Below are 14,165 nucleotides of genomic sequence, written 5' to 3'. Positions count from 1 at the left end.
GGTAAGGTTGCAGACACTAATAGCACAAACGAGACTGAGCGGGACTCGAACCCCAGACTGGCAAACACCAGGCAGAGACGTTACCAATCAGGCCTTTCCATCGCCACATTATTATTATTATTATTATTATTATTATTATTATTATTATTATTATTATTATTATTATTATTATTAACAAAGCTACAACCCTAGTTGGAAAAGCAAGATGCTGTAAGCCTAAGGGCTCCAATGGGGAAAAATAGCCCAGTGAGGAAAGGAAATAAGAAAAAACATAAATGATAATAATAATTTAACAATAAATCATTCTAAAAAACAGTAACAAGCGTCAAAACAGATATGCCCTATATGAACAATTACCAACGTCAAAAACAGACATGTCATATAAACTATAATTAGACTCATGTCAGCCTGGTCAACATAAAAACATTTGCTCCAACTTTGAACTTTTGAAGTTCTACTGACTCAACTACCCGATTAGGAAGATCATTCCGCAACTTGGTAACAGCTGGAATAAAACTTCTAGAATACTGTGTAGTATTGAGCCTTATGATGGAAAAGGCCTGGCTATTAGAATTAACTGCCTGTCAAGTATTACGAACAGGATAGAATTGTCCAGGGAGATCTGAATGTAAAGGATGGTCAGAGTTATGAAAAATCTTAAGCAATTTGCATAATGAACTAATTGAATGACGGTGCCAAAGATTAATATCTAGATCAGGAATAAGAAATTTAATAGACTAAGTTTCTGTCCAACAAATTAAGATGAGAATCAGCAGCTGAACACCAGACAGAACAATACTCAAAACAAGGTAAATTGAAAGAATTAAAACACTTCTTGAGAATAGATTGATCACCGAAAATCTTGTAAGACTTTCTCAATAAGCCATCTTTTTTTTTTTTTGTGCAATTGAAGAAGACACGGACCTAATGTGTTTCTAGTAAAATTGCTGTCGAGAATCACACCAAAATTTTTAAGTCATACAAATTTAAAGAAACATTATCAATACTGAGATCCGGATGTTGAGGAGCCACTGTCCTTGACCTACTTACAATCATACTTTGAGTTTCATTACGATTCAACTTCGTACCCCATAATTTACACAATGCACTAATTTTAGCTAAATCTCTATTAAGAGATTCACCAACCCCACATCTACATTCAGGGGATGGAATTGATGCAAAAAGAGTAGCATCATCTGCATATGCAATAAGCTTGTTTTTTTTAGGCCAAACCACATGGCATGTGTATATAGCATGAAAAGTAATGGGCCAAGAACACTAGCCTGTGGAACACCGGATATCACATTCCTATACTCACTATGGTGCCCATTAACAATAACTCTTTTTAATTAAAAAATCAATAATAATGCTACGAAACGAACTACCCACTCCCAACTTTTTGAGTTTGAAAAAAAAAGGGCCTCATGATTAACACGGTCAAAGGCAGTACTAAAATAGGCCAATCATACGAACTTCCTGACCACAATCAAGGGATTTCTGTACGGCATTGGAGATTGTAAGAATGGCATCACATGCTCCAAGGCCTTTACGGAAACCAAATTGCAAACTAGAGAATAGATGATTACCTTCAGCAAATCAATTAAGACATTTTGCAGAAGACGTTAAAAAATTTCCTTAGCTTTCTTTTTTATTCTATTTTTTTTCCTTTTCTCTTTTTACCACATCTGATATATGAGCACGCACGCGCACGCACACACACACACACACACACACACACACACACACACACACACACACATATATATATATATATATATATATATATATATATATATATATATATATATATATATATATATATATATATATATATACACACACACACACACACACACACACACACACACATATATATATATATATATATATATATATATATATATATATATATATATATATATAATATATATATATATATATATATATATATATATATATATATATATATATATATATATATATATACACACACACATATATATATATATAAATATATATATATATATATATATATATATATATATATATATATATATATATATATATATATATATATATATATATATACTTTTCTTTTCTCTATTCCTTCTTTCTTAAATAGCACAATTCTTCTTTTCTTCTTTGTACGGCAGTTGTAATTCTATTATTTTCCTTCTCTCGTCGCCGAGGTTCCAGAATAAACAGAATGGAGAGTATGAAAAAAGACAGAAGAAAGATAAATGAAAATAAACAAAAGGATTAGAATGGGAATATGACATTTGAGCGAAATAAGATAGATAAAGAGCGAGTACTTTGCAGCAGGAAAATATTACCATGGCTCAGCGCAGATTTTACCATACAAGGAACTGTATAACAAGACCATCATGTAGTGAGAGTGATATAGAGAGGTGTCAATGTAATGGGGAGAAACATGTAGCCCTACATATTGACATAGGCCACGAACGATGTCAAGGAAAGCAGTAGAACAAATCAGAGCCAATGAGGAGTAAAGTAAAAGCAATATGCACATTTTATTTGGAGAAAAGCTATTCCCATTATAATAAAAGAGGTTGCAGAATTAAATGTTATGATACTGGATAAACAACCTGAATAGTAACAGCATCAGATTCTGTAACGATATCAGTCATGAAAGAAATATAAAAAAAAACACACACACATGGCAGTGAAACAGTATATATGAAAAAATATTTTTCAGAGCCAATGTTTGAAGAGATATTGTTCACATTAAAGATTGAAGGTCAATTAACGTGGGCACAGCCATGCCAAATGGGAGGAATGTTAAATCTAGAGATGGGTATGGCACAGAGGCCAGTACCGGACCATAAAATGCACGAGCAGCCAAGAATAGGCTAAATGTAATTCGTACGAAGGAACAAGACTAACGAGGCCATTAAAAAAAACTAATATGAGACGTAGCATAACAAACAGGAAGATGTATAAAGTACAACATTTATTATATAAATGTAAGAGCGGTTAAATAAAACCTAGGATATGTGAAGATAGTTTTCACAACTAGGCCTACGCCTGGAAGTGACTTTACTGACTGACGCATTAATTGGAAAGAAAAAAAATGAAGGAAATAAGATTAATGAGAATAACAGAAACACAGGAGAGGAAGTAATGGTAGGAGTTAAAGAAGAACTGGGAAATGTAGCAGCTGAAGTGAATAAAAAGACTAAGACCCAGGAACCATTCTGGATGAAAAATGGACAATGGTCCCATTAAGATTAGATTGGGTGTGGTGAATACTCCACAAGAAGTTAAGAGCCAAAAGAAGGAAAATGAGGAAATATATAAAGTAATAAAATTGGTTAAGAAGGCAGATAAGAATAGAGAAAAAATAATAATAGCGGGAGATCTTAAGTGTAAAGTATGAGATATGGTATGAAATAAGATATCAATTTCGGCAGGTGGGAAGATGCTTGTACACCTGGTAGAAAATATCCATTTAAGTGTTCTTAATGCTTATGAAAAATGCATAGTGAAAAAGAAAACTAAAAATAATAAACTATTGAATATTTAGGAAAGATGATGAGGGAGAAGTTCTAGACTATCCACATGGATAAGGTAAAAGTAGTTACACCTTTTAGAATAACAGATAAGTCATCATCTCCTACGCCTATTGACCAACGCAAAGGGTCTCGGTTAGATTTCGCCAGTCGTCTCCATTTTCAATAATTCTCCACTTATCATCTCCCACTTCACGCTTCATAGTTCTCTGCCATGTAGGCTTGGGTCTTCCAACATATAAGATTACATACTCAGATCACAATGGTATGATATCTGAAATGGACAGATTACCCAAAGGATTTAAAGGAGAAACGGAAGGGGGGGGGGGGGACTATTGACAATCATCAAAGTAGGACAATAAAAAAGTAAAATATGGCAAGAAAAAGTTAATATGATAAAAAGTCTGACCCCAATGTTTCCCCTTTGAAGAGCTGTCCTTCGCCAAAGTCTGAAGTTCTTTGAAGATAGACCTTTAGACTCTCCACTGGACACAGAGAGACATCTTCCTTCAGAGGGCAGATTCTCCAGGGACCCCACCTTTTAGTAGGTAGCTCGTTCTTGGCAAGAAACGTTGGGTCAGGAAAGAGGAAAGAGGGTAAGCTCGCCTGTTTCTGCGAACTGGATCTGGCCCTCTTCTCTTGATAATGCCACAATTTCACTGACTCAGGCTCCAGAGGCGAGAGCAAATAAGAAAATAACTTTTTGTGTCAAATCTTTCAAAGGGCAAGTTTCATTGTCTAAACTTGAGGCAAAGTGGAGCACCTTGTCAAGAGACCAGGAAATGGGTCTCGGTGGGGGTGCGGGTCTGAGTCTAGCACATGCCTTTGGCAGCTTGTTAAAGATGTCATTAGACAGGTCTATCTGGAAGGCATATAATAATGGTCTTGTCAGGGCCGATTTGCAGGTGGAAATCGTGTTGGCTGCCAAGCCTTGTCCATGAAGGTGAACGAAGAAGGACAAACAAAAATCCATTGATATCTCCGTAGGATTTCTAGCCTTGACAAAGGACACCCACTTCTTCCAGGATGACTCATATTGCCTTCTGGTAGATTTTGTTTTGTATTCCTCTAAGAAGTCTAAGCATTTCTTCGAGATCCCAAACCTCTTCTTGACGGCTAGGGAGAGAAAATCATGAGATGAAGGTCTCGGGATTTCTTTGATGAAGCGAAGACAGTCGACTTCTGAACTTGCTGGGTTAGAACTGAGTCCAGCAGGGGAATTAGCTTGGGTTGTAACTCCAGGATTAATGGGAACCAGTTGCTCCGGGGCCACTTGGGTGCCACTAGGGCCGCTGTTCCTTGGAAGGATCTCAGCTTGGTGAGGACTTTCAGCAGAAGGTTGGGTGGAGGGAACAGGTAAATCTTGGTCCATCTGTTCCAATCCAGGGACATGGCATCCACTGCTTCCACTCGGGGGTCCTCGTATGGGGCCACGTAGCGAGAAAGTTGTTTGTTGTCGCTCGTTGTGAAGAGGTCAATCTGCAGTTCCGGGACTTGATGGGAGATGAAGGAGAATGAGTCTGCGTCTAGGGACCATTCTGACTATCGGAGTTGTCCTGGATAGAGCATCCGCCGTCACGTTGCAAAATCCTTGTAGGTGAACTGCTGAGAGGTGCCATTTTTTCTTGTCCGCCAGGCGGAAGATGGGTAGCAACACTTGGTTGAGTTAGGGTGTTCTTGAGCCCTGACCACGACGTCGCTGTCCAGAGTCAGACGGATGTGGACTGAGGGACGTGGAGACAGCCTCTTCAGAGTGAGAAGGACCGCCATGGCCTCCAATATGTTGATGTGAAACGTCTTGAATAGGGGAGACCATGTTCTTGAACTTGTCGTTGGTGGGAGTGACCCACCCCCATCCTTCCAGCGATGCATCTGTATGGATAACGACCGATGGAGGCGGTGGTTAAAGAGGTACCGATCTTTTCAGGTTCTTTGCCTCCGACCATGGCTTTAGGAGTGATCGAAGCCTGGTCGGCAGAGGTCTCTTAAGATCTCTTCAAGCGATTGATGCGTATATTCTCCAGACTCCCGATGTATCCTTTAGCTGTGCTCGCAGCACTGGGTCTGTCACTGAAGCGAACTGAAGGGAGCCGAGCACCCGTTCCTGTTGTCGTCTTGAAATCTGTTTGGATTTTAGGAGTCTCTTGACAGATCCTGCTATTTCCTTTCTTTTCTTCAGAGGAATGAAAAGACGGTGCGACTGAAGGTCCCAATGGATTCCTAGCCATTGGAACTTCTGAGCTGGAGAAAGTCGAGACTTTTTGGTGTTGATTTTGAAGTCAAAATATTCCAAGAATTGGGTCACCTTTGTGGAAGCTTGCAGGCATTCTTCTATGGATGCTGCTCACACCAGCCAATCATCCAGGTAAGCCATCACCTGGACGCCTTGTAAGCGTAGCTGTTGGACGATCGTCTCTGCGAGCTTTGTGAATATCGTTGGGGCTATGTTTAGCCCGAAGGGCATGGCTCTGAAGGCGTACTGTCTTCTTTGAAGCCTGAATCCTAGGTAAGAGGAGGTCTGGCGATTCATTGGAATGTGCCAGTAGGCGTCTGCCATGTCTATCGAGACTGTGTATGCCTTTTGAGGCAGCAGGGCTCTTATGTGCTGAAGAGTCAGCATTTTGAACTTGTTGAGAGGGGACAAGCCCAGAATGACTCTGAGTTTGTCAGAGTCCTTCTTGGGAACACAGAATAGTGTTCCTTGGAAACTGGTGGACTTTACCCTGTTGATCACCTTCTTGCTCAAGAGTTCTTGGATGTATTCTTCCAGGACGGGGGTGGAGTGTTGGAAGAATTGGTGGAAAGCTGGTGGTGGTGTTACCCAGCTCCACCCTAGTCCATTCTTGATGATGCTGTGAGCCCAAGGATCGAAGGTCCAACGATCCTGGAAGAGGCGGAGTCTTCCTCCCACCGGAAGCATCTCATTGCTTCTGGTTTCCTGAGGGTTTACCACCTAGGCCGCTTGCTCCCCGTCCTCCTCTCCCTCTGGAGGGACATCGAGAGGAGTCTCTGCCGGTGCCTTTACCTTTGGGATGAAAGGTAGTCGACTGCCTTTCGTAGGCTGGCGTGAAGGCTGGTGACTGAGCCACCACCGGCTGGGGTACCAACTGAAAGGTTTGTTGGGGCTGAGCCACCAAATGGTGAGCGGCGGGTACCGGAAACTGGCGCTTAACCTGACGCTGCTGAGGTCTGGGCTTGTTGGTCTTCTTCTTAGGTTGGGGGCCCTCATCCTGAGAAGATTTCCTCTTCTTCGACATGCCCCACTTATGGAGAAGGTTCCGGTTCTCCGTGGTGCCTCTGTCAACGATCTCTTTCAACAAGGTCGTTGGGGAAGAGATCTTTCCCCCAGATGTTGGAGGAAATCAGCTTCCGGGGTTCATGTTTGACGGTGGCATCCGCAAACACGAACTCTCTGCATGCTCTCCGGGCCCTGATGAAGCTATAGAAGTCCTTCGTCAGGGTGGCAAGGTGGGTCTTAGCCAAGACCATGTAGAAGCCTGGGGTCTGTGTGTCCCCAGCCATCGTCTCCATCTGGACTTGAAGGGAAAGGGAGGCAGCCAGCCTCTCTTTTGTGTCCTGCTCCCGATGCAGAAGGTATTCGGAGAGCTTGGGGAGGTTCTCGTTGAACTGCCGTCCAGCGATGTCAGCCTCCAACTTTCCAACAGAGAAAGTTAACTGGATAACTTTCCCACAGAGAAAGTTAACTGGATAACATTCCCACAGAGAAAGTTAACTGGATGTCTTTCCAGTTCTTGTCGTCGGGAGGGAGGGCGAGGGAGAGGGGCCTACATTCCTCCAATGTAGGGCAGGGTTTCCCTTCCTCCACCGCCTTCAACACTGCCAGCAGGGATTTCTCTGCGAAGGGGAAGACCATGGTGGCAGGAGCAAGAAAAGACGGGTGATTCTTGCTTAGGGCCGGCACCTTGGAGTTGGTGTAGCCCTTACTCTTCAGGCAGCCGGCCAGAAGAGATTGAGCCTTTGCGTGGTCGAAGACGATAACCTCTTTAGGCTCGGTTTCCTCCTTGGAAACTGGCTCGGACTTGAGACGGATGTAACAGTCCGGATAAGCCTCAAAGCTAAGCGAAAACTCCACCTCTTCAAGGGGAATGGCGCCTAACTTGTCATTGACGAAGATACGTCCGCTCGTGATCGGCATGTGTTCTGCATGCCTCCATGGGTTTGTCACTGAGCATGGGGGAAGATCCTTCACGGTGATCTTCCTCGGGGTCTGTTTCGACAAGCGTAGTATTTCCCTCTTGAAATCCTTGTCCCTATGGCGAATCCTCTCGTCCAGGATCGCCACCAGGGCTTAGAGGTGATCCACGGGGGTGTCCACTCTTGCAGGTGTAGGAGTGGAAGAGGTAGAGGGGACAGGTTCGAAACAGCACTGAAAGTAATAGAGGGGGCAGGAGTGACTCCACCCTCGGAGTCAGGAGCCTCCCTAGGCTCCTCCTCTCGACCCTCGGCCATCAGGGTCCTTTCGGTGGTGTCTGACACTTCCGACATCCGTTCCACATCGTCAAGATGGAAGTCTTGAAGTGCATCCGATACGTCCGGTTCGACCATCAGTTGGACGCTGGGGATCTCCGGTTTGGGGATGACAGCATCCGCAGATGCTTTGGGGAAGAGCAGAGCTCTCATCTTCTCACTAGGGAGATAGGGTCCCATGGCGTTCTTCTGGAAACCACGCACCCATTTGCGTAGTTTCTCGCGAGCGATGTCCCTGGTCTCCGCAGATGGGGGAGCCTCGAACGCCTCGTTGAGCAGGTTCTTGCAGACGGTGGAGACCTGCGGGTCCCAATAACAGAGAGTTCCTTGGGAAACGGAACAGCTGGCGTGGGTTCAGCACGCCAGGTGGCCATAGAAGTCCGGGCGCCGAACGCTGCAGAAGGCGCTCTCACACCGGATGTACTCCTCCTGTAAAGAAGAAAAGGCTACATGAGTATACAGAAGTCTATATCATTGACTTGAAGTAATCTTAGACTAGTCTTAAAGTAATTTCAATTACAATATAAGATTCCTTTCCAAGTGTAAACTTAGGATAGGTAAACTGGAAATAAAGCAGAAAAGACACATACTTGTGCATCCTGCCCAGCCAATTGCCGTGACCTCACACCATAACTAATTCTAGGGCCTTCTTGAGAACGCCCTAAGGAGGGGGAAGGGATATCCGAAATGAATAATTAGCAAAGCTTGTACTTCCTCCGGGGTAATAGTAATGGTGAGAGGGAGAGAGCTGAGTTCATTCAGCTTAACGGAAAAGGAGAGTAGAATATCCCCAATTCAGGTAGGTCCTGCCAAGGGACTGCGTATGGATGCACAGAGTATGCTAGAAACGGATTTTGAGCGAAGCGAAAAATCTATTTTTGGGTGAGATAGCCATGGCGTCCTGATGGAAGGTTCCTTTTTGGTAGCTTCCTTGGGTATATCACTACTAAATATTCCCAGAGAATTTAACCACAGGTTATCACAGAATTCTAACTTCTGGAGCAAGTATCCTAAAGGTTTCCCTTTTAAGACATTGTATATCAACAGGGGACGCATGTATTAACGCGCCACATAGCTATCTACACCCCAAACAGAGTTAACACTTCGGTGTGTAGGGGCCGAGAATAGCTGGGAGCCGTTCCACAGCTAATCTCGTTCGTGGCTACTTTTGGTACTCGAGACGTAAACAAACGGGCGCCATTGCTAAATGACGCCACGTCCGTCGTCATCCTGAAGCCAGTTGCTTGCCAATCGCCATGATACAGCAGAGCAGGGTGGGACCTAAAAACTGGACGAAGTAGCAGGGAGGGTCCATCAGGACGCCATGGCTATCTCACCCAAAAATAGATTTTTCGCTTCGCTCAAAATCCGTTTTTTGGGCTCAAGCCATGGCGTCCTGATGGAAGAACACCAGAGAATCAATGTATCGTGGTAGATTTTCCCCTATTGGGTAAGTGCCAGAGGCTTTGAACAAGGTAGCATAGTAATCTTAATAAAAGAACCGTAGGGAAGAAACCTTCCTGCCCCCTTGGCAGTGAAGTTCCCACGGGCCATGCCGAGATCAAAGTGGTTATCGAAGGGCTATTCACCCTGCTAGAAGAACCTGAAGAACTTGGAGACGACTATGACATTTCACCTGGGATAAGAACAGTTATAAGAAAGCACTAAGTGTTTTCGACATCACTACGTATCACTCGAGGGTCAACATAGGCACCCGAAGAGTTAGAGTCCCAAGTAATTCGCTGTTCTATGCAGAGTTAGGTGCAGGTTTCATAACACTACCTGCGGCTACCACAAAATGTTTGACTTCGTGCACTTGTTTCGCACAATGTTTGAAGAAAACACGCGAGGACTTCCAGCCTGTGAAACTTTTAAGGCTTTCGAAGTCCATACTCTGAAAGAAATTCAGAGACGATGCAACTTTTCTAGGATCGTGACCGGCGGGTGTACTGTCAGGATCCGCTCTGCGAATGAAGTAGGTGATTTTCGCTCTTAGTTGTTTCAGTAACAGGTCGCTGCCCGATGTTTCTCCTTTGAAGAGTTGGCCTCCACCAAAGTCTGAAGTTCTGCGAAGATAGACCTTGAGACTCTCTACTGGGCATAGAGAGGCATTTTCCTTCAGGGGGCATATTCTCCAAGGGCCCCATCTTTTGGTGGGTAATTCGTTTTTGGCGAGAAACGTCGGATCCGGGGAGAGGGTAAGGTCTCCTGAATCAGTAAACAGGATATGACCCTCTTCTCTTGATAATGCCACTATTTTGCTGACTCGGGCTCCTGAAGCGAGAGCAAAGAGAAATATAACTTTCTGAGTCAGATCCTTGAGAGGGCATGAATCATTATCCAAGTTGGAGGCGAAATGGAGCACCTTGTCCAATGACCAGGAGATCGTTTTCGGTGGGGGTGCTGGGCGTAGACGAGCGCATGCTTTCGGCAGTTTATTGAAGATGTTGCTGGACAGATCAATTTGGAAGGCATACAACAGTGGTCTAGTCAAGGCCGATTTGCAAGTAGAAATCGTATTGGCTGCTAAGCCCTGTCCATGAAGGTGAATAAAGAAGGACATGCAAAAATCAATGGTGATTTCCGTAGGATTTTTTGCCTTGACGAATGAGACCCATTTTCTCCAAGATGATTCGTATTGCCGTCTTGTGGATTCGGTCTTGTATTCCTCAAGGAAGTCTAGACTTTTCTTCGAGATCCCAAACCTCTTCTTCGCGGCTAGGGAGAGAAAATCATGAGATGAAGGTCCTTGATTTTCGATGATGAAGCGAAGACAGTCGACTTCTGTACTTGCTGGGAGAGAACTGGGCCCGGGAGAGGGATCAGCGTGGGCTGCAGCTCCAGGACCAGGAGGTACCAGTTGCTCCGGGGCCATTTGGGAGCCACTAGGGCCGCTGTCCCTTTGAAGGTTCTCAGTTTGGAGAGGACTTTCAGCAGAAGGTTGGTGGGAGGGAACAGGTAGATCTTGGACCATCTGTTCCAATCCAGGGACATGGCGTCCACCGCCTCTGCCTTGGGGTCCTTGTACGGGGCCACATAACGAGGAAGTTGGTTGTTGTCGCTCGTTGCGAAGAGATCGATCTGAAGTTCCGGGACTTGGTGGGAGATGAAGGAGAATGATCTTGCGTCTAGAGACCATTCCGACTCTATCGAGCTTGTCCGAGATAGAGCGTCCGCCGTCACGTTGCGGAATCCTTGTAGGTGAACTGCAGATAGGTGCCACTTCTTCCTCTCTGCCAGACGGAAGATTATTAGAAGCACCTGATTTATCTGGGGCGATCTTGAGCCCTGGCGATTGAGACATCGAACTACCACCGAGTTGTCTAGGGTTAGACGAATATGGATCGAGGGAGGCGGGGAGAGTTTCTTCAGTGTTAGAAGGACCGCCATGGCCTCCAAGATGTTGATGTGAAACGTCTTGAATAGTGGAGACCACGTGCCTTGAGCCTGTTTTTGGTGGGAGTGACCTCCCCAACCCTCCAGCGAAGCGTCCGTGTGGATGTTGAGTGATGGAGGTGGGTGTTGAAGAGGGATGGAACTTTTCAGGGCCTTTGCTTCCGACCACGGCTTGAGGAGAAGTCGAAGTCTGTTTGGGAGCCATCTCTTGAGGTCTCTTCGAGCGATGGATGCAGAACGTCTCCAGACTCCCGCGGCATCCTTTAGCTGTGCACGAAGCACCGGGTTTGTCACCGAGGCGAACTGTAGAGAGCCTAGAACCCGTTCCTGCTGGCGTCTTGAGATCCGCTTGGATTTCAGTAGTCGCTTGACAGACCCTGCTATTTCCTTCCTTTTCTTCTGGGGGATGGAAAGGCGGTGTGACTGAAGGTTCCACTGGATTCCTAACCATTGGAACTTCTGAGCTGGAGAGAGGCGAGATTTCTTCATGTTTATCTTGAATCCCAGGTGTTCTAGGTATTGGGTGACTTTGCTGCAGGATTTTAAACAATCCTCGGGCGATGGAGCCCAGACTAGCCAATCGTCGAGGTAGGCCATCACCTGGACGTCTCGGAGGCGGAGCTGTTGTACTATGGCATCCGCCAGCTTTGTGAAGATCCGAGGGGCCACGTTGAGGCCGAAGGGCATGGCCCTGAAGGCGTAGCTTTTCCTTTGGAGTCGAAATCCTAGGTAGGAGGAAGCGTGATGGTTCATTGGAACGTGCCAGTAGGCATCCGCCAGGTCTATGGAGACCGTGTAAGAACCTCGAGGCAGAAGGGTCCTTATCTGTTGAAGAGTCAGCATCTTGAACTTGTCGTTCGCTATGAACTTGTTGAGGGGGGATAAGTCCAGAATGACTCTGAGTTTGTCGGAGTCTTTCTTGGGGACGCAAAACAGTCTCCCTTGGAACCTGGTGGACTTTACCCTCCTTATCACCTTCTTGTTCAAGAGATCTAGGACATATTCTTCCAGAAGGGGGGTTGATCGTTGGAAGAATTGCTGGAAGGTTAGGGGTGGTTGAGTCCAACTCCAGCCTAGACCTTTCTTGACGATGCTGTGTGCCCAGGGATCGAAGGTCCAACGATCCTGGAATTGGCGGAGTCTTCCTCCCACCGGAAGCACTTCATTGCTTCTGGTGTCCCGAAGGCTTACTGCCTCGGCCGCTAGCTCCCTTTCCTCCTCTGCCTCTGGAGGGGCGGCGAGATGCGTCTCTGCTTGCAACCCTGTTTGAGCCTCTACCTTTGGGACGAAAGGTAGTTGTCCGTTGCTCAAAGGCAGGGGTGAAAACCGGTGACTGGGACAAAACCGGTTGGGTGACCAACTGAAAGGTCTGTTGTGGCTGAGCAGCCACTTGGGGAGTAGCGGGTCCTGGAAACTGTCGTCGCTGTTGCCGTTGCTGGGGGTTTTGCTTGGAGGATTTCCTCTTAGGTTGAGGGCCATCGTTCTGAGAGGATTTCCTCTTTTTTGACATGCCCCACTTGTTGAGAAGGTTCCTATTCTCAGTGGCAGCCTTATCAGTGATCTCTTTCACAAGATCGGAGGGGAAGAGGTGTTTATCCCAGATGTTGGAGGAAATCAGCCTCCGGGGTTCGTGTTTCACAGTGGCACTTGAGAACACGAATTCTCGACAGGCTCTCCGAGCCTTCATGAAGTGGTACAAGTCCTTCACCAGAGTCGCCATGTGCGATTTGGCGAGTACCATGTAGAGGTCGGGGGCTCTGGTGTCACCAGCCATGACATCAAGTTGTACCTGGAGGGACATGGATGCTGCGAGCCTTTCCTTCGTATCTTGTTCCCGACGAAGGAGATGGTCGTTGAGTTTCGGGAAGTCCTCGTTAAACTGACGTCCGGCTACGTCAGGATCTAACTTTCCCACCACGAAGGTATGCTGGATATCCTTCCAGTGTCGAGCGTCGGGGGGAGTTACCATGGAGAAGGGTCTGCACTCCTCCAGTGCAGGGCAGGGTTTTCCTTCTTCCACAGCCTTGTGGCACGCAGCGAAGGCCTTTTCCGTGAAGGGAAGGACTGCATCGTCGAGTGCGACGTAAGTAGGGTGCTTCTTGCTCAGGGCCGGAAGCTTAGAGCAGGTAAAACCTCTACTTTTGAATGCGGTGGCTAGCATAGCCTGAGCCTTCGAGAGATCGAACACTATCACCTCCTTGGGTTCGGTCTCTTCTTTAGAAGCAGGTTCAGAACGAAGCCGGACGTAACAGTCCGGGTAAGCCTCAAAGTTCGGGAAGAACTCCACTTCTTCCAGGGGGACCGTGCCGATCTTATCGCTGATAAAGATCCTGCCGGTCGCGATAACCATATGCTCGGCATACCTCCAAGGGTTGGCATGTGAGCATGCAGGGAGGTCCTTAACCGAGATCTTCTTCGGTTCTTTGGACCCTCCCATGGACCTGATGAACTCATGAGTCACTTGAAGTTTCTCTTCCATAAGGGCTTTAATCATCCGGAACATCTCTTGGGCGGATGGGATGGGTTCCGGGGTAGCAGAGGTAGACGGGAGAGACACTTCCGTCGGTGTAGGAGTAGGGGCGGTGATGGAAGGCGGAGCGACCTCCTGCTCCGACTCGGTGTATTCCACCTGGTCCTCTTCATCTTCCGCGCCTTGGGCCATGAGGGTCTTCTCCGTGTCCTTCGAAATATCCGACATGTGTTCATCGTTCTCGGAATCCAGGCGACACTCGTGCATGGACTGGGCCATGA

This window comes from Palaemon carinicauda, chromosome 30 (assembly GCF_036898095.1).
Source record: "Palaemon carinicauda isolate YSFRI2023 chromosome 30, ASM3689809v2, whole genome shotgun sequence".
NCBI lineage: Eukaryota > Metazoa > Arthropoda > Malacostraca > Decapoda > Palaemonidae > Palaemon > Palaemon carinicauda.
This window is presented reverse-complemented; position numbering follows the sequence as displayed.